A 24,316-nucleotide genomic window follows, 5' to 3' on the forward strand; every position below is an offset into this window, starting at 1 on the left:
AAGGTGCAGGTTTGCTCTCCCTTATGAAACAACTTATTTCAGCAGATACAAAGAAGAAGCCAATTTGTGGCATTTTGTGGGACCCCAAGGTCCAGTACTAGTATCAGATCCCGCGAGTGGCAGTTTACGCTCGTCAAGTTCTGGCTGTATCAGCCACATGTGTCCCAGCTAAACGGCTTTTTAGCACGACAGGACTGATAGTGACTGCAAAAAGATCAATGGCTCCAGCCAGAGTGAACAAACTGACTTTTGTTACATCAATTATAACTGAAGTGATGTAACCGCTGATTTAAAATTGTTGGTGTTGTTAAGCCATGGTATCTGATTTATATACAGTGTTTTTTCGATATTGTTATTTGTTTTTTTTTCACTTCCTTTTCGTATTTATTTGATGAACAGGAGATGTTTGAACTTCAAACTTTGAAAGTTATACACACATTAGGCCAAATCATTAACAAGAAGGAAATGACTAAACACGGGATTTTATAGGAACAATGCGATGTTAAACATAAACACAACATAGGTTTCCCTGGGTCTAGTGGCTAAAAATGAGAATTCTACTTGGTCTGATCGACGGTGAACATAAACACTTTCCGCATGGCCCAAAAAATTCTTGTTTTGTGATATTATTCTTGTATGTTTTTAGCCAACCATTTAAAAATCCTTACTAAAATTGAGGTTGAACGTGCTTGGTGAAGTGGAATTTTATTATTATTTTTAATTAGAAACATCGGCGCGCCTTGGCGCGCTACCGGTGTAAATTCGGCAGCGCGCCGCCAAAAAAATTTCGGCGCGCCTGGTGGCTTGCCACCGCCGATACTGACTCACACATTCGCCACCATCATTTCGGCGTGGCGCGGCTTCGGGGACTATTCGAGAAAATAAATTTTTTATAGACATTTTTTCATCCCTAGATTTACGAATGTAACTTTTAGGCTCTACCTTTTAATTTTTTTAGGAAAGCCATTTGTAATCTGCCTTCTGACTGTTTCTATTGCCTTTGGCTTATTTTTCGGCTTCTCATTTTATAGCCTGGCGCAAGCAGAGTGGCCAGATGGGGCGCATTTTCTTCATTCTAGGGCTTTTTTGAGGTAGCTGCGCATTGAATTTTTTGAATCAGTGCACAATTTGAGGGGAAAAATCATTCATTCACCGTATTTTCACTAGTCAAATGGGGTTTTCGGAGCATTTTCACTTTTAGACGGCACAACTTTAGACTAAGCAGTTCGCAACATTTGGCAAGCAAACCTCCATTTTAATCAAATAATATAATTAACTCAACTCAACACTCAACAATTCAACGTACAGGGGGTCAGGGGCTGAATGGCAATGGGGATACAGTGCATTTATCTCTTAATCTTTTCTGGTCAGTATTACATATGGTTTATTATTGAAATGGATGGTTCCTCCTCTCTTCTTGCAAGGACTCAGAAGGCTTATTGTAATCACTAATCACTTTGTTTATATAAGATGCATCTGATTAATATCCTTTAAAAACTTACATATCAACTTAAGTCCATCAGCACAGTCACTGTTCAAGATTCACATAGTAGTATGTCACTACTCTGTCAAATTCTATTTTCTCTATTAAACTGTCTAGGCTAATAGGCTATCCTTCCTCCTTTCATTTTCCTGCACATTCAAATAACAGATGTTTTACCATGTCCACAAAATGCACATCTCAGATCTTCATTATGAAAACAGGCTCTATATTTCTGAATTCCTGCATGACCTGACCTTAGTCTGAATATCACCCTGGCTTCAGATTTAATTAGCAGTCTATATATTTTCTTTTTAAATTGCCTTTCTTTTGTATAGCTAACATATTTGTTGAGAACACACGGCTGTCCTTGAATTTCTTTATCACTATTCCAATTTGATTAACCATCCTGGGTGTGATAGGCTACCTACAAATGTTTGCCTGTCTATTATGGATGCTTGTTTTGCTGCAGTATCATCCATTTCATTTCCACTAATGTTTGCATGCCCCAGTACCCAATCCAATGTGATGGTTACGCTAAATACTTACCAAATCATATTATTGAGTTTCAACTATAGTGAATATACCACTCACTTGATGCCTTTTTTATGCTCTTTACAAATATACTAATCTTTTTTGTCAGAAATGAATTCTAGCCCCCAACCCCATATATAGGCCTAGGCCTACCGCTATATTCAATTTATTAAAGCAATTCCAGGTAAATTTCTGATGAACATTCTAACCTCAGATAGCCTAGGTTAATTCCTTCAAAAGAGAAAATGCCAGCAATTCCTCCTTATTTGAATCTGATGGATTCTTTAATAGTCCTAAAAATCACTTTAAATGTACAAATTATTGGAAAAATTTAGCCACATCTGATTGGCTGAAACCATTTAGCCCTAAAAGTTAATCAATCACAATGCAGGAAAAAGACGCTACATTCAAACAATCAGTTATAATCAGAAAAGGCACCGAATTTCAAATTTTAATCCTGCAATAGCTGTGTTCCTTCTTGTTATTCTATCAAAACCCAATCCTTGGTTTTACAAATTAGTTGTTTGTTTTCTATAAAGGGGCAAATCATGTCAAAACTGCAAATTTTTGTTGCCAAGCTTTTGATTAAGTACTAAAAAACTAGGGTGAAGAGTAAGGTGTTGAGGAAAAGGAAACCCCTTTGTGTATGTTGAATTTCTGTTTGTTAGAAGTTTCAACATTGCTTCTTAATTTCTGTTGAAAAAACTTCAGTTAAAAACAATAGATAAATGTTCAAATAGGGATAAATCCTTTTAATAGATGTGATTGTTTCTGCTGATGACGGTCACTGTAAATGTGACAGAAATACCCAGTAGTTATTGTTAATTATCACTGTCTGTTAGAACAATTTATCCCTATTCAAACTTTTATTTATTGTCATGGAAAGTTAGTGTGGTATTCACAAGTATCTATTTGTATTTTTTTAAAATTTAATTTGTATAGTAGCAACTATTTGTCTGTTGTGAGTGTTAATACTGTTATCTTGCATCAATTATTTCTGGCAATATTGCTTCAAGATAAACCTTTTGTAATTTTGGTAGAATTTTTTTCTACCAGAATTCTTTATCACAATTGACTCTCAATAAATGGATTGCCTTTGCTGAAAAAAAAATACCAAAATAGCCAAAATCTTTGTTACAACACTCTAATTGCATTTGTATTTGGTAAAAATAGTTATATGACCTTTTAAGCTGTAATTTGCCATTATCTTTGTTTTCAAGACAAATATTTTTTTGGGATAGCCTCCATTCTTCTATATTTAAAGTTTTGGCACTGAAAGGATTTTTCACTTCCAAAACCACCATATCATCAGACAAAAAAGTGGCTGTTCCATCAGGACTGGCTGCAAAATATCCATGTTTAATATGAACAAAAAGTCCTGAAGGATGCACTTTGTAGTCCATCTTTTCCTCAAAAGCCAATATAGCAATTTGTTTGTACATTTGCCCATGTTCCATTGCTTTAGTCTGGTGGTTTTTGGGATAAAGCAGTTGGCGCACTAGTGGTGCAACAGTCTTTGTCTGTCTTTTGCAAATTATTCCAGCTACTGATGCAGTTATTCTATTTTTTCTGTATTATAGCCATCTGTTGTCAATACAATTTATCTGAAGTTGTTTTGCTTCTTCTATTTCGTGAATTTTTAAGTCAGTACACTGAACATGGCTCAGAAAATCACTTTTTAAATCTTCAAGCGAATCAGGATCTAAATCTGGAACACATGCATTCTGGCCATAGTTTTTGTTGGGTTTCAAAACTTTCTTCATAAATAGTTTTGCAAACAGACGTCTTTTAGCTTTCCATGTCTGCTTGTTTATGGCACTTTTGGCCTGCTGCTCAGCAAGTTGCTTCAACAAATTGCTTAGCAACTATATGCATAAAATACTCTGCAAGGTAGCTAGTACTGTTTCCAATGAGAAATTGAGCTCTTCTAGTTAGTGTCAAAGGCTGAATCCACATGACTAAGAAAAATATTGCTTGGGGAACCTTCTTTGCTGAATTCAATAACTTTTTCTGCCGTTTTGCAGCATTCTGTGTATTGTGTAAGATCATTGCAAAGGAAATGTAATGGCATTACTTTTAGCCGCAAAAGAAGGCATTTGGCTGTATAAGAAGCCCAAATATCTGTAGCAAATTATCTCTTAAAAAAACGGAGCAAAGTTCAACTTGGAGAGTCACGTTTCAAAGGATGACGGACAAATGCCTATATACTCTGCTGCTGGACAAGGTTAACTAGATATGTGTCAGTTACTTGTTTCAAAAGGTTCACATATAGATGCTTTAGATTATGAAAAAAGCACTCCTTTACTTTTGGCTGCAAAACAAGGGCATATATTGGTAGTAAAATAATTTTTCAAAAAGGGAGCAAGCCTCAACTTGAAGACTGATGATTTTGAGGAATCAGAACCAACCCCTTTACACTTTGCTGCTGAACAAGGAAATTTAGACATCATCTATTTCTGTTTTTTTTTTATATATATATATATATAATAAATAATGTGAGACAAAAACTTTGGAAAGTAGGGAAAGAATTATGCCAATTAAAGTGAAAGTGATAGTTACTAGGGGTGGATTGTCACTACTGATAAATCACTAGGGGTGGCAACCCTGAACTCAAGGGGAGTTTTGGGGAACCAATTTTTTTCAAGAATACACATGTTTGGGGAAATCCCCAAGAATTCCAGACAAAATCTACCAACAAATTTTACTAAGCCAAGAAAACTGCCAAGTAGCATTGCTAATACACTACCCCACTTTTTACATCCCCCCAACAATGTGATAATATATAGCCCAAATTTTTTAAGTCTAATGCATTCTATCACCCATCCCTTGTCTTTGTATGCTGTGAAATCTAACCTAAGCTTATTTTGTGAGTGTGTTTTGTTTACTTAACACGTACCATTAAAAATTCACTATTTGATTATAATTTCATTTTTTGAAGGTATAAAATCCAGAGGCATTTGTAAGTTAAGTATATTTATTACTAATAAATACGTTCTTAAGTAAAATTACACAACTTTTGAGAAAGCCATTTAACTAAATAAAAGTAAAATTAATATGTAATTTTTTTTTTCAATTATTCATGTACTGTGAGCCAAAATCAAAACCTGTATTAATTCAAAAACGTTCAAAATTAAATAAAAAAAAAACATGTTTTTTTTAACTGAAAGTAAGGATTGACGTTAAAACTTAAAACAAACAGAAATTGCTATTTACATTGAAGGGGCTGCCCCTTCCTCAACACTTTGCTCTTACGCTAAAGTTTGTCTCTTTCTCACAACTCTTTCAAACAACCAAAAAATTTAGCGTAAAGAGTGAGGCGTTGAGAGGGGACAGCCCCTTCAATATACAGAATAATTAATGTTTTATTTGATGAACTGATGCTTAGTTAACTAAAAAGTTAGCAATGACACTACTATTAAGAATTATCTTTAAGCGTTGCGGAGGGTGAGGAGGTGCAGCCACTTAGTCAACAAAGTTTGACAAGTAAAATGGAAAAAGAAGCTGCACAGCTATAAAATTTTATAAAAAAAATAATAATATCAGCTTGTCATTCATGTAACACTAGCACAGCCACTTGTGAGCAATTTGCCACTAAACTACTATGTTAGGACTCAGTGCATCACTTTTCTCACAATTTGATGCCCCAGAGACAAGTATGAGCTATTGAAAATACATGTGCAAGAAAAACAACATTTGAATGTCTGTTAAAATTTCTTGAAACACAAAAACTGCCCTAATGGTCCTTGAGAAAGTTTTTCAACCTAATGTTGAAAGAAAAAAGTTTTTTTTTGTTGCAGAGTACTAAGTTAGTGATATTTTGTTTTATAAGACCTGGTGGAGGAAAATCTGAATATTCTTCCTGGGGGTTTGAAATTGTGAAAGGGGGAAGTAAATTGTGGGAAAGAGAACAACAGAGAATTCAGAAGTATTGGTAGTAAAATGGTATGACAACAAACCAGTCCTTTTGGCTTCGTCATACTGTGCAGTCACCCCAATTGATAAGTGTCAGAGATGGGATGGCACAACACGGAAATACGTCGAAGTTTATCGCCCCCGAATCATCCGTGATTACAGCAAATCAATGGGGGGGCGTAGATCTTGCTGACATGTTCCTGGAGCTTTACAGGACTGACATTTGCTCGAAGAAATGGTATATGAGGAATGTGTACTACTTCTTTGACATGGCTGTGAACAATGCCTGGCTGATACACTGCAGACAGTGTAAGCAGACCAATGTTCAGCATATGTCTCAAAGTCCTCGAGTTGGAAGACCATCCTTATTAGTGACGAAGCGCAATACGTCTACCTCGCTAGACGGGATGCCTTCGGAATCAATGAGGTTTGACCAGACCTTGCATTTTCTGGATACGACTGAAAAGGGAAGGTGGCGCTATGAGAAGTGCGTTAGGGGTGGAACCAGTCGAATCATGTGTCCAAAGTGCAAAGTTCAACTGTGTTTGAACTCAGATTGCAACTGTTTCACAAATTTTCGCCTAAAATAGTATCTGTATATGCCTGACGTGACCATATGGTAACCATTCACAGTTTGGATTTGGAATGAAATAAATTTTTTTTAAAAATAAATATGTTCTAGTTAAACCTCCAGGATCACTCTCTGCTATTTTCAGAGTTTTTACGCAACTCCTTCTTGGCTCAGGTCTGAAAGGGTTAACCAAGTCAAAATAGCGTAAGTGTATCCAAGCTAGCAAAGAAAGTAAGCAGATTTTTTTGCAAATGGTATCAAGTTTTCAATATTAGGTTAACTACAGTAGGAATGAAACAAAATTTAACACTACTATTTGTTTCCAGATTTTTAAAAGTGTGTACGTTGTTAAAAATTGCTGAAAATTTTTCTACGGCATACAAATAGCATGCCAAACTATTAAGTCTCATTAAACGAAAACATTTAAAGTATTACAAAAAGATTTAAAGTGTTATTTTCTTTTCCCTGAAAAGACTATGTCTATATAAAACCAACAGAAATTAATTAAACAAAACTTTTTCCCCAAAGTAAGTTTTTCAAAGGTAAGTAAAGAATTTCATTAAACAAAAAATGAGCAAAAATAAAATCAACTAATCTACCAAGCGTGAAACTACCACAAATCAGCATCGATAAATAAATGAAACCCAAAACGGACAACAATTACAATAATTAGCCAAGTTGAACTCAAAACGAGCAGAAATTAACATAAGTTAGACTGAAAACCCTTATGCCTTTCCAAGGCCAGAACATAATTTGCACTTCACTGAAAAAATTTCAAATGAAAGGTTATTGTCAGACTAATATACATGTACTGATATTTAGTAATTAATGTTAGTATTATTTGATTTATTAAAGTTATAAAAGTAAAAACATTTACATTTTTTAAGTAAAGTGCAAATTATGTCATGGCCTTGGGAAGGCATAGGGGTTTTGAGCCCAACTTATGTTAATTTCTGCTCATTTTGAGTTCGACTTGGTTATTTATTGTAGTTTCTGTTCGTTTTTGGTTTCATTTATTTATCGATGCTGATTTGTGGTACTTTTCTGACCGATGCTGACTTTACTTTGAAAAACTTATTTTGTGGAAAATGTTTTTTTTTAATTAATATGAATAAGAAGATCTACACTGTTGAAATCCAAGACCTTAGAAGCCCTGTAGCTGAAATATAAAATTAATTTTTTCCATCCCCCTAAACGCGTAGGAGCAGACTTTGATAAAGTTCAACAGGAACATCCTTTGTGTCTCCATAGGAGCTCTCGAAATAAGCGGATAATTTTCTCGTCTTTCTTGAAATTTTCTTAGTTCTTATTTTGTATAACAAGCTATTCTATGGGTATTGATACGTCAGAAATTGCTTATGTTTTGGTGTTTCTTTGCTCAATTGAATTGTTAGAATTAATCCATCTATTGGACCTTCTTTTAAAGCAATCAAAATATGATCTCAATAGAATGCCCCCCTCTCCCACAGCAGAAAAACCATTTCAGATGAATTTACAGTTTTGGTTAGGTTACATTTTCATTTGGATTAGGTACATTTCAGGTTTGGTTAGGCAATCCTTATTGAATTTGGTTGATACTATTGCTCCAATTTCCGGATCCCCAAGGGATAGCCCTCCGACATGTCAGACATCTGCTATAACATTAAGAGCTTCTTCAAGGGGCTCCGCATCGCGGAGCCCCAAGAAGTACGCTTATAAGGTCAGCTATGAGAGGGTGTTTTAGTTATTATTATTTTTTTTTGAGGGGGGAGAGAGTATCGCCTATGAAAATTTGTCTAGGTGGTTCAGGTTAAAAGAGGGTTTTATGTAAGATGTTTCGTATTTTTCAAGATATTGTAGAATTTTCTGCTTCAACATATCATGACTCTTAGAGAGGAGGGCTTATTTTTGGCCTATGGGTAGTAATGCTTGCCGTGCCATGGAAACATTTCTATGGAAATATTCTAAACTTTTTATTCCGGCAGCCCTCTTTTTCTAGGGCCCGAAAACTATAGCTTCGTTCTCTTTTTTTATATAATATAAAGTGTCGACTTAGGATATATATGTTATGATGGAAGACGTTAATCAAACCTGTTCGCTTAATAACAAAGGATCCCCAATTTGTGCGTCATTTAAGGTCTCTCTGGAAACTTCCCTCCCCATGGAAAATACCCCCTTGGAAACCCCTACAGCAAAAAATGTGTCCCCCTCCCCACCCAAAAATGTATGCATACTTCCCAATACGTAACCAATGGGCAAATTTATGACTTGAGGAACTTTTCCTCTGGGACTATGAGGGGGTCAGCTTATAACCAAAGGCATAGTTGTTGGGTTTTTCAACTATCACGAAAAAATGGCTATATCAAATTTTGATTGGATGATTTTGGGGAAAAGGGGGAGGGGAAGGGGCCTAGTCACCCTCCAATTTTTTCGTCACTAAGAAAGGCGCTTGAACTTTTAGTTTCCGGTCGAATGAGCTCTCCCAATATTCTAGGAACATTGGATCGATACGTTTACCCATGTAAAGAAAGCAAACAAAAAAACACCCATCCTTGATCTTTCTTCTGGCAAAAAAAATCCAACGTTTTTTAGTATAAGCGGTTGAAACCTCTACCGTATTTTTTATACACTGAATCTGATGGTGTAATTTTTGCTAAGTTTCTTTGACATTTAAGGTGTGTTTTCCCTCATTTTGGAAAATAAGGCAAATTACCTCAGGCTTGTAGCCTTTGATGGGTAACACTAATCTTAATAAAACTTGTATATTTGGAATCAGCATGATGAGTTAATTTTTTTCATGTATGGATTGGTATCAAAATTCTTTTTTTTATATATATAGTTTTGATTACTAAGGAACCGTGTTGCTCATTACTTACTTTTTGTTACCCCGAACTGTTTGATAACAACAGGTTTACCAAATAATATTTCTAAGAGCATAAATCAGAAATACATGAAATTGTATGTCATTGCTGTAAAACTGTAGTAGCCTAAACAAAACAAATAATGATGTGTTGCTGTTGTTGATAATGATAATAAATATATTGTTTAAATAATCTCATACTTATTAAATAGTTCCAAAATCTGTTGGTTCTGCAACTTCTAGGGCTTTCCCACTTCACAAGTCAAAGAAAATGATTAGTTAATATTTTCATTAGGTAGCGCAAAGAGCGAAGTATTGAAGAGAGGGTAACCCCCCTCATATACGCAATCATTTCTATTCATTTTAAGTTTTGATGTTGCTTCTCACTTTCAGTTGAAAACCTTTTTTTTTCTAATTTCTGATAATTTTTAAATAATGCCGGAATATCCGACCCCCCCCCCTCCCGGTAAAGTTCCTCCCTAATAAAATACCACCGTCGCCATCAGGAAAATTTCCCCCAGACAGTTGCATTCTAGCTGAAAGTTAACCCTGGGAAATTTCTTGCGGACGATTCAGGCTGAGAATTTTCTTAGCCCACTTTTATTTGAAAAAGACTTTAGTTTTTGATTGTTTTTAAAATCATGCATGACATTTTTCTCTGGAGAATGCTTCTCACAAACAACACACGCTCCCTAGTAGAAAGGTACTCCCCATGAAAATTCCCCCTGGAGAATTTATCCTATGGAAAACTCCCCCATGGAAAATTCCTAGTTTTGAGAATTTTTAACTTAGAGCTGTTGATAACCAAATGCATAGTTAAAGGTTAAAAAAAAATCACCCAAATAAGTTGTTTTCAAAATCGAGAGAGGGGACTTAAAGGAAGGTTACAACTTAAGGAACAATTATTATTTTTCCCAGGGTGGTTGTATCGAACCTGTGGTGACGCTATGACATCAAAAAGAGTCTCACATTATATATATATATATATATATACATATATTCCGAGCTTGCGCCAGCGCACAGTCTTAGATATTAATATGAAAATTAAATTAGGATATGCTAAGATTGTTGCCAATAGAGTTAAATATAATAAACGTGTGAGACAAGCTCTACTCAACTTTTTGTGACCATTCAATTCTTTTTGCTTCTGGAATTTTTCTCCTTCTGAAGAAAACTGAGTTAAAAAGAATCCGGATTAATTATTTTAGATTTTGTCAATATTTGTTGTTTCTTCCACCTTGGACCAAAAATCGGGTAATTATTAATAAATTTCTTGTTCCTAATATTACTGAAAAACTGGAAGCACTACACAGAAAACTTTCAAATACTGCTTGTATCTGTTTTTCTCTGCACCAACACCTTATCAGGTTTTTTCAGTCGTAAGTTATTTTTCTTTTATTTGTTTAGTTGTTTTTCTCTGTTTGGTCATTCTACAATTTACATTTGTAAAGAGTGAGTAAAAATCCAATAATGATAATAATAATGCCAGCTTATTAGATTCTGCAAGTTGTCGTTTTTTTTTTCATTTTTTTTTCATTTTTCACGTCATTTCTTTTTTGCTCTCGTTTCTTTTAAATTATTATGTGTTACACTGTAATTGGTAATCTTTGATTTATATATTGTCTTGTGTTGTATTTTTTGTGTTTTTCCTCGTGATACTCCACCTATTGTACCTCTGTATAGTGTGGGCTAAAAATAAATAATAATAATAATAAAATATGTATATATATATATATATATATATATATATATATATATATATATATATATATTTTATTCAAAATAGGCTTAAGATGAAATACAAACTGAAACTATTTATAGTACAGGCAAATGGAGGTTTGACCCGAAACAAATTGCAACAGAAATGATTCTTACACCATCTTGTAGCGAAAAAAAAACTGAACAACATATCCATTTTCGCATATTCTGAGTCGACGAAAAATAACCGTTTTTTGGATTTTAATGCTATTTTTTTTTACGTTTTCCGAAAAAAAAAAGTAAATTTAGTATACGACCGTTTTTATGGAAATTAAGTATGATTCGGATTCAGAATGACAATCTGAGACAGAAAATGAAGTCAGATTGGGTGTCTGGTGCAAAACAAAAAGTTTCACTATCATCAATATGCGTTGCGGTAATTTTTGTAAAGACAATCAATCGGCACTTGTTATTCAACAAATGATCGGTTGTTCGTAAAAATACCTGAGCTAGGCCCTAGTATAAGACACTTCGAAGGCTACGTAATGCAATAAAAATGAAAATCGTCACATTCATCACTCGGTGTTTTAATGATTTCAAAGTTTATTCCCAAGATTTGACTGAGAAATTAATTAGACGAAGTCCTCCCAATTTACTCCCGTCGTAACCTTTGACCAACCCTTGTGGTGGAAAGCCATGAAAATGGTCGAAGCGGCTTCACCAGGAAGTGCACTTTCAAGTCATCCTGAAAATTGGCGGATTCCATACCATGATGAGTTTTCTTGGAGCAATGGGTTACATCATGGATGGGTATGGACTCAGAGATATTCTTGAACACGTGTATGTGCCCAATACTGGTCCCCACCGTCTCAGCTGACAATCTATCGCTAGAGCAGTTGGTGTACATTTACGTATTTACGCTGCACTACACGCCCGTCTGCTATCTGAGGTTTTTGACGACAACCAGTCTAGTGTTGATGAGCCAAGACTACAATCCGAAGAAACTGTAGAACTCAGAAATCTATACGAGAAATTGATGAATAAGGAAGTAGTTGCTGAGGTTGCAGAAGGCGATCCTTCCTTAGAAAAAATACAGGAATTCATCAGCAGCTAGGGAAAAGAACTGCTCCAGTGTCGAACATGAAAGCTTTGGTTCCAGTATTTGGAAATGGTTACGATTCTACGAAACTTTGTAAAAGGAGAACGAACTGGGTCATGGGAGCTCCATTTGAAGTCTACCTCAGACAAATTACCTTACCTGACGGCTGCAGGACACAACCACTATACGAAATCATGCCATCTTTACCTCCAGCGAATAGACAAGCTCCAAGATACCCATCCTACGATCTACCAGGCTTTCCAGAGTGGCATGCATGTAGTAAGACGATCTGATAGATTCTGGGCTGGACTCTCCACAGATCTTGTCATTGAACAGGAGCTTATGCGCTCTCTTAAAACCTCTGGTGGCCTTACCAACGGCAGCAGAATGACAGAGGCTCAGATTTCCTTATGGGTTTTGTCACGACCAGTCTGCTCTACAGTAAGCCTTCTGATGGAACGTATCTCCCAAATTCTGTACGTTACAAGCGATCAGCACAAGGAGATGTCAGAGCCGATGCAACTGAGAGACTGCAAAGATACGCAGACGATTATCGAGTTTCTGGAAAGGGGTTCACCATTTGAGGGAGATGTTCAGTTAAGAAGCATAGCAAATGGTCTAACTGCCTATCCGTCTGCCAACGTTGATTCTGCCAAAGATGTTGGCCTAAAAGTCATTGACGCCTTGTCTGTACAGCTGGTCTCTGACTTTGTTTTTCTACTAAAAAAACAGGAAATCCATATGACCACCAAGAAAAGTCCAAGCGGAGAATGCAAACGACTAGACCCGACTCTTCTTTTTCAGAGGTTTATCATAATCGCGAAAAGGATCAATCTTACGGAAACTGAGTACTTTCATCACGAACTGTGTTCCTACCCAGCATCACTTTTTGACAACTCCTGCATGCTCCGGACTGCGAACAAACCAGAACTTGCGAAGGCCATAGCCCAGGCGTGCAACCTTGAGTTGACAAAAAACCAACAAAGAGAAAAATCTCTAAAAAAAAACAAACAAACGAGACAAAGTTGAATTCATTTCCCCGCCTCGAAGGCACTCGATATATCCTAGACGGAGGAGCTCCGCTGCACAGGATTCCATGGACAAAAAATGAAAGATACCTGGAGATTCTAGACCACTATGCAACTTACGTGACTGGAAAGTACCCTTCTGCCACTATCGTTTTCGACGGCTACGATGGTGGGGCTTCCATAAAAGATATGGCTCACTCGCAGAGGAGTCGTACAGTTGGCCTTGAGATCTTCTTCGAAGCAGATATGCAGCTCAAGGTGAAGAAAGAAGAGTTCTTATCTTGCAAGAAAAACAAAGCCAGGTTTATCTGCGCTTTGGCTGATCATCTCCGTGCAAAGGGTGTCTCTGTCTCCCAGGCATCAGGTGACGATTGTGGAAGCTGCTGTTGCCTCTTCACGGTATCACGACACTGCTGTAGTTGGGGACGACACCGATCTATTGGTTCTCTTATGCTACCACTGTGACTTGTCAAGCAACAAACTATTCTTCGCATCTGAGCCAAAGTCGAATAAAGCTCCCCGAATATGGGACATACACACCCTGAAAGAGAAACTGGGACAAGATACTTGTCATCTGATCCTTTTTGCTCACGCCCTGTTAGGCTGTGACTCTACTTCATGAAGCCACGGTGTGGGAAACGGTCTTGCACTCAAGAGGCTGATAGAAGACCATGATTTCCGAACATCAGCTGCAGTGTTCATGCAGAATTCCGCTTCGAAGGAGGAAATCAAGACCGCTGGTGAAGACGCCCTGCTGATCATATGCGGTTCGTCGAAAGGAGGGAACTTGAACAAATTCCGCAGAGTAGTTTTTGAAAAGAAAGTGACAACGTCAAACTCTTTTGTTCACCCAGAATATCTGCCACCAACTTCTGATGCAGCCAAGTGTCATAGCTCTAGAGTTTTTTTTTTTATAAATTTAAGGTATTGACCGGGGAGCCTTATCCGGAACCGAAATCCGAGGACTGGGGATGGAAGAATAAATATGACTTCTTGTATACATTAACAATTTACCTCCCACCAGCCTAGCGTATGCTCCTAAAGATCGTGAAGTGCTCCTGTCGTGTACAGTGTAGTTCAGCGAGGTGTAGCTGCTTTAAAAACGGCTTAGTTTGTACTTCAGCATGCAGAACCTGCAAGGGAACAATGTGTTCAAACTCCCCAAAAATCGACAGCAACAATGATGTAGAGAACCTAGAACCCTAGTCGTTAATCCATTCCAAATGAAGAAGTTGCGAAACTAGTCGGACTCTGATTCTCTATTATGTATTTTTTATCAGATTGATTCTATTTAATAGACTGTGAAGATTAGACACTATGGGTTGACCCTAAATAGTATACGAAGAGTGTTTTAAGTGTGATTTACGATACTGACCACTGAAAACCAGTTCGGTTCGTAATTCACTTTCCCTAATTATTTTCTAAAAAGATGTAGATCATTCTTTAATGATTAAGATTTTTTTTCTGGTTCAGTGAACAACCTATTTGATTCTACTTTCGGTCTCAGGTCGTGATTCTACTTCAGAACCACAATTCCATTCAAGAAAATCGGGCTACAACGAAAATTGGATTTTTTAGGCGAAAAAATACAGTTACTTTTTGTATAGTGCTTCTTACGCTAAATCCGACTTCGTTTTCGGTCTCGCCATGTTATTTTGGGTTAGAATCATACTTCAGTTCAAGAAAAACCGATATCCACGAAAATTACGATTTTTATTCGAATAACGGAAAAAAATAACACTAAAAGCCAAAAAAAAACGGTTATTTTGCTTTGACTCAGAATCTGCTAAAATGTATATGTTGTTCAGTTTTTTTTTCTCTACAAGATGGTGTAAAAATCATTTCTGTTGCAATTTGTTTCGGGTCGACCTCTTTTTGGAGCTCATTTTCCTGTACTATTATGACAACTGGGAAATTGTTGATTGAATACGTTTAAAACTCCTATACTTGATCCTTTCTTATTTTAGGTCTTAAAAATAATGGCTGATTTGAAGGAGCGATCTCAATTGGAGCAAAAGGCTAGAGCCCATCTGGAAGAAAATTTGAGAGCAGTCCGTGAAGAGAAAGATCGTATGATAACTGAGCTACAAAGTAAGGTAGGGTCAGCATAGTTCATTCTTGTAGTGAGACTTTTCCTCAGCTTTTCCAAGTTTTCGTATTGCTAGCAAGCTATTCAATATGATTCAGTCACGCGAGCTTGCATGTTATACCATTTGTAATAATGTTATACCTCTTCTTTTAGGTTTTCAGTTTTTTCGTAGATTTTTTCAATATTTTGTAGGTTTAGAGTTTTCCGAATATGTTCTTAAATTTTACTAGAAAAAATTATTTTTACTACTTTTCTTGCTGCCATAATCGAATCTGTCATATCAGGTATCTGATTGGAAATATTTTAAAGAGATTATCATGATCAGCGCAATCGCGCTGCCTAAGTAAAGAACGATGTTGGCAAAGTGTATTATTATTATTTTTTATTTTTTGTTTCTCCTTTGCACTTCGTATCGAAGGAGTTGTCATGGAAACTTCGAAAAGGGCTCATTTGATTAGAAATTTGAGTTGCTAGTGCCCTTTTTAATCGTCGAAAGTGATTGGAGGGCAACCAGCCCCCCTCTCACGCCCACCTTTTCCCCAAACCCATCCAATCAAAATTTTGAGATAGCCGCTTTATTTAGGGTAGTTGAAAGTTCTGGAAATTGGGTCTTTAAGGATGACAACCCCCTCATAGCACTCTGGCCAAGGGTTCTAATTTATGCCCTGGGGACATATAAGGTGTTAATAGAAAGCGTTGTCGTAGAAACTCAAAAAGGGTTCATTCGAATGGAAATTGCAAGGGCTAGTGCCATTTTTAATAGTCAAAATTGATTGGAAGGCTTGACATTTTTATAGTAAAGATCGATGTGGGTACAATGTACTATTATTATTTTTTTCTTTTGTTTGGACCAGGGCACTTCGTATCGAAGGGGTTGCCTTAGGAACTTCAGAAAGGGCTCATTCGATTGAAAACACAAAGGGCTAGTGCCCTTTTTTATAGTCGAAAAGTGATTGGAGGTAAACTAGTCTCCCTTCCACGCCCATCCTCCCATTTGCCCATTATGTTTGAAAAATAAATGTTGCCTTAAGATTAAATCGAAGTACACTGTGTTAATGATAGTTCCCAATAAGTCATCCGAGCAGTATCCGAAGAACGATTGAGGGTATTATGTTCAATCTTTCGGGGCTACTTCTGCTTTTAAAATTCATCCAAATCAAAATAGCGCAAGTGTATCCAGGCTATCAAAGAAAGTAAATAGATATTTTTTTGCAAATGGGATCAAGTTTTCTATTTCAGGTCAACTAGAGGAGGTAAGAAACTAAATTAAACACTACTATTTGTGTACAGATTTTTAAAAGGGTGTATGCTGCTAAAAATTGGTGAAAGTTTTTCTCCAGCATACAAATAGCAGGCCAAACTATAAAGTCTTAAAAAACGAAAAGATTTAAAGTATTATTTTCTATATCCCTTAAAAGACTATGTCAATATAAAACGAACTGAAATTGATTTAAAAAACTTTTCTCAAAATAAGTTTTTCAAAGAAAAGTAAAAAAACTAAGTTACGCCAAAAATGAGCAAGACTAAAATCAAATAATCTATCAAGCGTGAAACTAGCACAAATCAGCATCGATAAATAAATGAAACCCAAAACGAACAGAAATTACAATAAAAACCAAGTCAAACTCAAAATGAGCAGAAATTAACATGAGTAGAGCTCAAAACCCCTATGCCTTCCCAAGGCCAGAACATAATTTGCACGTTACTGAAAAAAAAATACAAATGAATGTGCAATGTCAGTTTGAGTTACATATACTGATATTTAGTAATCAAAATGTTAATATTATTTGATTTTTTTTTATGTTATAAATGTAAAAATATTTAAATTTTTTTCAGTAAAGCACAAATTATTAAGCTAGAAATGGGAACTTTGTGGGCGGGTGTAAACAGGGAGGCTTATAATAGATTGGGCTGGAGGAGAAGCATTCGTAGTTGTGTTGGCCTCAGGTGGCTTGGTGCTGCGGTGAGCTGCTAATAGTAGTTGTAGTAAATGCTAGCTATTTTGTGACAGATGGAGTTGGTTGTATTGTAAATACACATATTTGTTTATTCGTACTGTAGATGAGACACAGACTGTTAAGCTTAACTGAGCACTGGGAATACGCTGGACCGTATTCTGCTACTGTATTTACGCTCTTCTGTTTAGGTAACCATGATTTTCTCATTTGCGTGTCTGTTTGCGGAATCCACCCAAAGGGTCAAGGTTTTTCTTTATTGTGACATGCCAGGATTTCTTTTGGCCTTCTTATTGTTTCTTTCACTGGCAGGTCAGGTACTCGTTTGGGTGCCGCACAATGCGTCGAATCCACGTGAATTTTCTACTTTTGGCTCTAGCGTAGTGGGAAGCGAAAGATGGTTCGTAGTGGAAAGCGAAAGATGGATCACTTCCAAAAAGTGATCGTTATTTTTTCACAAAAAAGTTCTCAGTTGTTTTGTAAACAATTGAACTATTTTTCTCCTGTTGTGAGAGATGTACTTTTTATTAAATTCCATTTGTTTTCTAATTTTACACCTTTGAGTTATTTCTACTCAGCCTAAAAGTTTGAAATTTTTCAGGAAGAAGAAATGCAAAGAATAAAAAAGGAACTTGGTACCAAGTTCAATTGTACCACTTTAAGAGAAAAAGAGCTCCTGTCGGTTAAAGGTTAGAAAATATTCTTTTATCCTAATAAAGTTATTGTTCTTTAATCTAAATTTTTTTATTGCCAAATTAAGTTTTGGAAGCTTGAGCTTGTTCTCACAGAGTGCCACAAAAATTATCTGCGCAAAAAATTGTTCGCAACGCAAAGCGAAAATATCTTGATAATTCGCACTGAAGACAATTTTTTTCGCTTCAAGAGATGAAGAAAAAAATTAGATTACTTTGTGCTTCTGCTTGTGCACTTACTTTGCTTGCTCTTTAAAGCAAACGAAAAAAGAAAAAACTGGTGGTGAGACCTATTTTTCAGCGGGGATCGGCTAATGGTGCATTTAATTTACTTATCAAAGAACTTGAGAAAGAAGACCCTGATTTTCATTTTTATTACTTCAGGATGTGTCCTGATTAGTTTAAAATCGTCCATAATCTTATCGAACCTCATATACAAATAAGAATACAAACTGGAGACAGCCGATCTCAACAGAAGAACGTTTGGCAGCAACTTTAAGATACCTAGCTACAGGAGAAGGCCAAAGGTCTCTTCCATTTCAATACAGAATTGGCAGGTCTACATTGACTTCAATTATTTCAGATGTTTGAAAAGCAATATATTTTACCCTCCAGCATTATTACTTACCTAGTAAGTAATAATGCTGTAACATGTAAAAATTTAGTTCCCACCAAACACGGGATCAGAACACTATTGCTATAAGAAACACTTCAGTTTGAATTTAATGGCTATGTGCGATCCTGACTATAAGTTTATTGTGGTTGATCTAGGATCTGAAGGAAGAAATAGTGATGGTGGTGTATTTGGACATTCTTTATTTGGAAGAGCTGTGCAGAAAGGAGATTTTTCCATTTCCCCCGGATTCAAACTTATCTCAAACCAATTTTCTCATGTGATTGTAGTAGATGAGGCTTTCCCTCTTCAAATTAACAAGGATTGGACTCGCCTATAAATTCCAATAAATTCCTATATTTGAATGCACTCCTATAAAATGCCTATATTTCGGATAAAATCATATTATTCCTATATTTTCGGCTGAAGAGGACCAAGAACATTGCTCGTCATTTGCAATTTTCACTGCTCGTTAAGTAAACCAAGATGTGCTTTTCTTTGCTTTTGACTCTGCTTGTAGACTGTGCTGTCTTTCGGTGTAGATCGATAACTAATTACACCTGTTGAGCAGTTTGAACTTAACTAAGGCTTTGTGTTGGGATTAGTAAGCTGCTTCTGACTGGGCTCTGCCTGGCCTAGATCAGTATATAGGCTAGCAGTCTCTGCTTAATAAGTTCTTGCGACTTATGCGTTTCCTGGCTGAACACTATAAAAGGCTGTTGCGAATGCTGCCCAGTTTTGGACATATCCCCTCTTTTCTTTTTATGGCCTTATAGTCGCAGGATGCTATTTTGCAGGTGATGCTTCATAATTAATTATGGGGCCTACCAAGTTCAATAGTTCATGGCTTGCTAAGACGGATTGCAGAGGTAGAAAGATTGGCGAATGGTGTAAAACTGGGAACGACCATTACTCGTTCTTTTGCAAACTATGCTTGAAAAATCTTGGTTGCACAGCTGGGGTTGCTCAGCTAAACCAGTATGTGCGATCTGCAGAACACAGAGCCACAGTTACTGCCCAACCACATCCACTACAGCTTCACCTGACCGGACAATCTCGAGTTGATGAAACAACCAAGGATAAACCATTAGTTGGTACAAGCATGTTTTGTGAGCGTGATGTCGCTTATAAAGCTGAGTTAATATGGGCACTTCAGACGGTACAGAGTTCTATGTCTGCTAACTTCAGACCATATTGTCGCAACCTTCCATGTGATTTTCCCCGGTAAGTTCCCCTAAGGAATGCTTGTGAAGGACATTCAGTCATATTTTGTACTAGAATATGACGAGACAACCAACAACGCTGGTATGACAGAGTTACAGATATGTGTTCGATATTGGTCCTCATACGGACACGAAATCCAGAGCAGACATTTATGCACAAGTTTTATGGGGCACGCGACAAGTGATAATCTCTATAGGAAGACTATGTCTGCCATTGAGCAGAATCAACCTCCACTTGAAAAACCGATCACGCTTGGAAGTGACGAATCAAACGTCAACAAAAGCGTTTGGAACAAGTTCAATGCCAAAAAAAAAGAAAGTGACGGGAAAGGAAATGTTGAACATTGGTACTTGCAACATCCATATAATTCATAACGCTGTCTTGAAAGGTCTTCAAAAGTTCCGACTAGGTTATTCTTGTGCATTCATTTTTGACGGCTGGCCAGCACGTTGTGAAGACTATCGAAAGTGCCAAAAGAAAGTGGGAGTGCCAGAGAATGCTTTCATGAAGCATGTCCCAAGCCACTGGCTGACGATCGGACGTGCCTTTGCTAGAATCATGCACCAGTGGTCGGCAATTTTAGAGTACTTACTGAAATTCGTGCCGAGAGAGAAAAAACTGAAGAATCTTCTGTCCACTCCCAAATTTCTGAAGATTGTGGCTTATATCAAAAGTGCGACGATGAAGACCCAACTCGAGTTTGTTCTAGCCTCAGCAGAACTGTTCATGAGTTTCACCGAACTGTTCCAGGAAGAAGAGTCTCTCATTCATGTTTTGCTCTCAGAGATCAAAAGACGAGTTCTGACGCTTTGCGGAGGGGTTTTTACTTTAGATTTCGTGACCGAGACTGAATATTTTTCACCAGAAATTTTGAACCTTGCTGAAAAATTTGCAGAAAAGCCCATAGTTTCAGAAAATGTGGAACGAGCTTTCGGTGAGAAAGCAACACTGAAAGACAAGGCCATTTTCTATGTCAATGTGCGAAAACGTTTTATTGCGGGTATTTGCCATATTTTGAACAAATATCCTCTGGAAAAGGATTTTCTAGAGGCTTACGCTTTTAGAGTCCGATCAACATGAAGGATTCAAGAATTATTGCAGACATAACGGCTGTGGCGCGCGAGATTGCGATTCGAGTAAGCCCAGACGTCGCCCAGGCTGAGTGGCTGCTTTTGCGAAAGGAAACTGGACCCCGTGAGGACATTACTCGTATCGATCATTTTTGGAGCCATTATTTTGGACTGGTGCAAGAGCGCGGGGACAGCAAGTACCCGGAACTTACCAAGCTTATTGAAGTGGTGCTGACGTTGGTGCATGGCATTGCAGGTGTTTAGCGTGGGTTCTCGCGTTCTCGGTGAAGACCAGGCCTTGATGTCTGAACGCGTTCTGGATGCAAAACTCTTGGTATATGACACGTTGAGGCTTTATGGAGGAAAACCAGAACGGTTTGTTATTACAAAAGAGCTGATGAATCTTGCACGTTCCGCACGGTCTTGGTATCAACAATATCTGAATGAAAAGAAAAAAGAAGAGCTATCCAAGAAGGAGAAAGCAGCTTTCGAAGAGGACAGCAAGCGGAAGTTGCAGGAGGTCCACGACAAAAAGAAAGGAATAGAAGACCTGGAAAGCAAAAGGAAAAAACTTGGAGCATCATAGCAAGAAAAGAGAACAGTAACAGATACTCTACTTCAGGAAGCGCCCGACAGAATGAAGAAGGCTGCCAAGTCCAAGAGTTCCATAGACATTGCCCTAGCTTTTTCTTTGCTCGAAGGAGCTTTGAAGTCCAGAACAAGTGAAAGAGAGCAGATGGCGGAATCTGCGAGAATGGAGCAGTCTCTTGCAAAGAGAAAAACTGACCTCATATCGAAATTGATGCCCAAGAAGCAGCAAGAGTGATTCCAAATATTTTACCTGTATCAGTCAATCGTAAGCACAGTATGTGTATCTGATTTTTTACTGTTTTTTTACTATTTGTACAGTTTGTATTTGAAAAACTCGGGAAATGACGAATTTATGTGACCAGGCTTCCCACGCCATCTACTACAGATCTGATCCCGAGGGTTTCCGAATCCTATATTTTTCCTATATTTGGGCCTTTGAAATCCTATAAAAATAGGACAGAGCCTATAATTTGAAACGAACAGACCTGTCCGAACCCTGAACTAATATAATGAGACCTTTTCCTGGACAGCAATTGACAACCGAATAAAAGATTTTTAATTACAGACTAAGCAGAGCCAGAAGAACCATTGAAAATGGCTTTGGAATTTTAATGGCAAGGTAGAGGATTTTTAGAACTGAAACTTATGAAGAAGAAATTAATTGTTTGTAGTCAGACTGATAAAATGTGCTGGTTTATTAAAAATAAAATTTGTATATCCCCAAATTCTGCATTATAAAAAAGCTAACATTTTTATTTTCATGAGAGCTTTGTCTTAGCTCAAACAACCTTTTCATGGGCTCATGAAAGCTTTTCAAAAATAGCATATCACTATCCTCAATGATGTTTGGTGCATTCACAATCTGAAGCACATAATCCATTCTCTCCATTATCTCACTTTCAAATGCAGCACTATTATTTATTCTTGTATTTCTTTTGGGAGTTTCACTTACGCTTGGTTCATGGGCTTCTTCTTGTATCAGTTCTGACTTATGGCTGAGTGCTCTGCTTGAGCACATGAGAGACTCATGCTCTGCCTCAGCAACACTTTCAAAACTGGTTGAAGTTTCTCCACTGCCTACGTATGGTAAAATGAAGCTCATTATGTGGAACCAAGCCCATGGCCTTTTCTTCCACCTTTAGCTCCACTTTTTGACAAATTTTGAATCTTAGCCTCTCTCATGAAAGTGTCCCTTAGACCCTTCCATTTTTGCTTGCAATTCAAAACTGAACAAAAAAAACAAGCATTAAATTATTATTGACTTTATTTATTTTTTCTTTTTTTGTAAGCTCTTAATAGATTTATTAGAAAAAGAAACATTCCAAGAAATGGGCTAATTCAACCAATCATGTTGAAATCATTTATTAATCAAACTTTGTATAGGCTAACATTGACATTGGAGCTAAATATAAACATTAGAGCTACAATCAAAGCCATGATTTGAAACAAAGCCCATGACCTTATTTTTACATATTTGAATCCACTTTTGAGAGCCTTTGAAGCTTGGATTACCTTATAAAAGTTTCCCTAACTTCCTTCCATTTCTGTAGACAGTTTCAAACTGAATAGAAAATAACGCATGCATTAAAGTATTATTGATTTTACTAATTTTGATTCCTTGGTAGGTTCTTTAAATAGCTTTATGACAAAAAAAAATATTCAAAGAAGTAGGCTAATTCAACCAATCAATTTGATTTTATTCATTAAGAAAACTTTGAAAAAAATAACTAAACATAAACATTGTACTGAAAACAAGGGAGAATTGATTTTGGAAAGAGGGCTTTGGAGCTGGCCTATTCATTTCAAAATTAAAGTTTGTAGAACCTGACCTAAACATGAGCTAAATATTATAATAAAGACAACAAGAAGTGGGGCTGATCTACTTCAAAGCAGTAGGCTACTTAAGCCAATCAAGCTGGTATTATTTATTGGTAAACTTTGAATAGCCTGACTAAACACAGGCTAAACTTTATAATAATGACAATAAAGGGGGAGTGATCTTGGGGAACAGGGCTTGGGAGCTTGGCAATTCATTTCAATAGTAAAGGCGGCTTATCTTATCTACTTCAAAGCAGTAGGCTAATTCAACCAATAAAGGTGATATTATTTATCAGGTAAACTTTGAATAACCTTGCTACATATTATAATAATTACAACAAGTGGGGAGTGATCTTGTGGAATAGGGCTTGGAAGCTAGGCTGTTCATTTCAAAGAATCAACAAATACATTTTTTTTTTACCTGGTTCATTCAGTGACTTTGCCACTTCCTTCCACGTATTTCCCTTCACTGCCAGGTCGTTATATTATTTACTTTTCATGTCATATAAAACAGGAAATGATCTTACGCTTGATATCAATTTTTCAACATCCATATTTAATTTTATTAATAATTTCGACGAGCTACACGATTTTTTTCAACTTCAAGTTAGAGCGCAGCGAAGCGATTTTTTTTCGCCTTGGAAGGCCTTTTTTTGGCTCAGCGACGCAATTTTCGCTTTGCTAAGTAATATTCGCGCTTTGTGAGAATTAGGCTTTGCTCTTCAAATTCAGATTTGTGACGCTGGGGAACGAAACTGATTTTTTTTTTTTTTTTTAGAATTCTGATTTAATTTTAGGGATTGCAAACTAAAATAAAGAAATAGGCTACTTAAACTAATCAAGTAGATATTATTTATTATGAAAACTTTAAATGAGGTAACTAAACATAAACACTATACTGAAAACAAGGGAGAATTGATCTTTGGAAAGAGGGCTTTGGAGCTAGGCTATTCATTTCAAAATTAAAGTTTGTAGAACCTGACCTAAACATGAGCTAATATTTATAATAAAGACAGCAAGAAGTGAGGCTGATCTACTTCAAAGGACTAGGCTACTTAAGCCAATCAAGTTGGTATTATTTATTAGTAAAACTTTGAATAGCT

General features: G+C 36.7%; 1 long non-coding RNA gene across 1 annotated transcript in view; it reads left to right on the forward strand.

The window, feature by feature from the left end:
* The first annotated feature begins 1,262 nt into the window (after nucleotides 1-1,262).
* The window catches only part of LOC148949376 (uncharacterized), a 33,514-nt gene continuing 10,460 nt past the window's right edge, over nucleotides 1,263-24,316 (forward strand). Inside the window, exons 1-3 of the long non-coding RNA XR_016142081.1 lie at nucleotides 1,263-1,366; nucleotides 15,129-15,257; nucleotides 17,807-17,894. This is a non-coding gene — a long non-coding RNA (uncharacterized LOC148949376). The remainder of the gene's footprint in view (nucleotides 1,367-15,128; nucleotides 15,258-17,806; nucleotides 17,895-24,316) is intronic.

The sequence above is a fragment of the Artemia sp. Qi Xiang Cuo genome, chromosome 8 (genome assembly GCF_049724085.1).
Source record: "Artemia sp. Qi Xiang Cuo chromosome 8, ASM4972408v1, whole genome shotgun sequence".
NCBI lineage: Eukaryota > Metazoa > Arthropoda > Branchiopoda > Anostraca > Artemiidae > Artemia > Artemia sp. Qi Xiang Cuo.